This window comes from Aplysia californica, unplaced genomic scaffold, assembly GCF_000002075.1.
Source record: "Aplysia californica isolate F4 #8 unplaced genomic scaffold, AplCal3.0 scaffold00081, whole genome shotgun sequence".
Lineage (NCBI taxonomy): Eukaryota > Metazoa > Mollusca > Gastropoda > Aplysiida > Aplysiidae > Aplysia > Aplysia californica.
In genome coordinates, this window is record NW_004797351.1 from 1,483,933 (window position 1) to 1,485,220 (window position 1,288).

The 1,288-nt window shown below is 35.9% G+C and overlaps 1 long non-coding RNA gene across 1 annotated transcript in view; it reads right to left on the reverse strand.

The window, feature by feature from the left end:
• Positions 1-444: 444 nt before the first annotated feature.
• Positions 445-1,288, reverse strand: part of LOC101845762 — a 2,637-nt gene continuing 1,793 nt past the window's right edge. Inside the window, exon 3 of the long non-coding RNA XR_004858344.1 lies at positions 445-519. This is a non-coding gene — a long non-coding RNA (uncharacterized LOC101845762). The remainder of the gene's footprint in view (positions 520-1,288) is intronic.

The following is a 1,288-nucleotide window of genomic DNA, read 5'->3' on the forward strand; positions in this document are numbered from 1 at the left end:
GGGGGGGTATTGGTGAATAGACAAGTAATGCATGTTGATTAACATAATTTTGGTCATAAGCACCATGACATGATTTGTTTTCTGAGCTTGGTTGTAGTCGGAACCATTTTGGAAAGTATTATGCCAATGAAAGTAATACGAATGGTTTTAAGAATAAATTGATTTAAGAACAGCAATTTTAAAGTATGTAGTTTGGGTTGCTGGTGTATTTTTCTCAATCTAGATTTTGATTATAATTCTAATTTCTCCAGAAGAAAAGCAGGTCATTTTCCTTGTATTTTCAGGTCTATGTGTGAAAAATATTCGCAACATATTTTATTTTTCAGAATCCTGAAGGTAGAGACGGCCAGTAAAATATTTTTTACATTCTATTTCTAAAGAATATATACTTCTGCTTATACTCGTAAATAGACGGACAGACAGGCATGTCTCATCGTGACTTACCCTAGTGCGCATGCTCCGTTAATGATGCCGGAGATCATGCCGTTGGTATCTTGGTCGTCCTTCAGTCCCAGATCTCTGTCCAGATCGAAGAGAGTTAAGTCTTGGAGATAACTTTTTGTAAAATACGACGAGAGTTAAGTTTTAGAGAAGATTTTTGGGGGGGCAAATAAGACGAGAGTTAAGTTTTAGAATCGATGTGTGTGTCAAATAGGAAGAGAGTTAAGTTTTAGATAAGACTTTTTGTCCAAATTGACGAGAGTTAAATGTTGTCAAATACGACTAGAGTTAAGTTTTAGAATCGATGTGTGTGTCACATAGGAAGAGAGTTAAGTTTTAGAGAAGACTTTTAGTCAAATACGATGACAGTTAAGTTTTAGAAACGACTTGTGTGTCATTTTACTCGGAGTCAGTTGAAGTTTGGGATCAACTTCTGTGCCAGAGACATCGTGGAGAGCAGCTTCCGTGCCAGAATCGAAGGGGGTTAAGTTTTACTAAAAACTGACTTGTGTGTCACATATACGTAGAAAATTGATATTTTAGTTTTAGAACTTGACTTTCGTGTCGGAGGCGAGCTTGATTTCTCTGTTTAAAAAAGAAAGCTAGGTGGGACTTGCATTTAAAGTCCCTGATAAAATCACCTTCCTATGAACTCAAGGGAGAAGAAAAAATAGTTAGTGATGGACATGAAGAAAGCAGAAAAAGTATAGGCAGAGGAGGTAAAGATAATATAATGATGAAGCGCTGTATATGACAGTGAAACAGAAATTACGATGGTTTTATTTTGAAACAAAAAAATCACATTTCTGTACACCCTTTGAGCACTTCGAGTTTACACAAACATAGT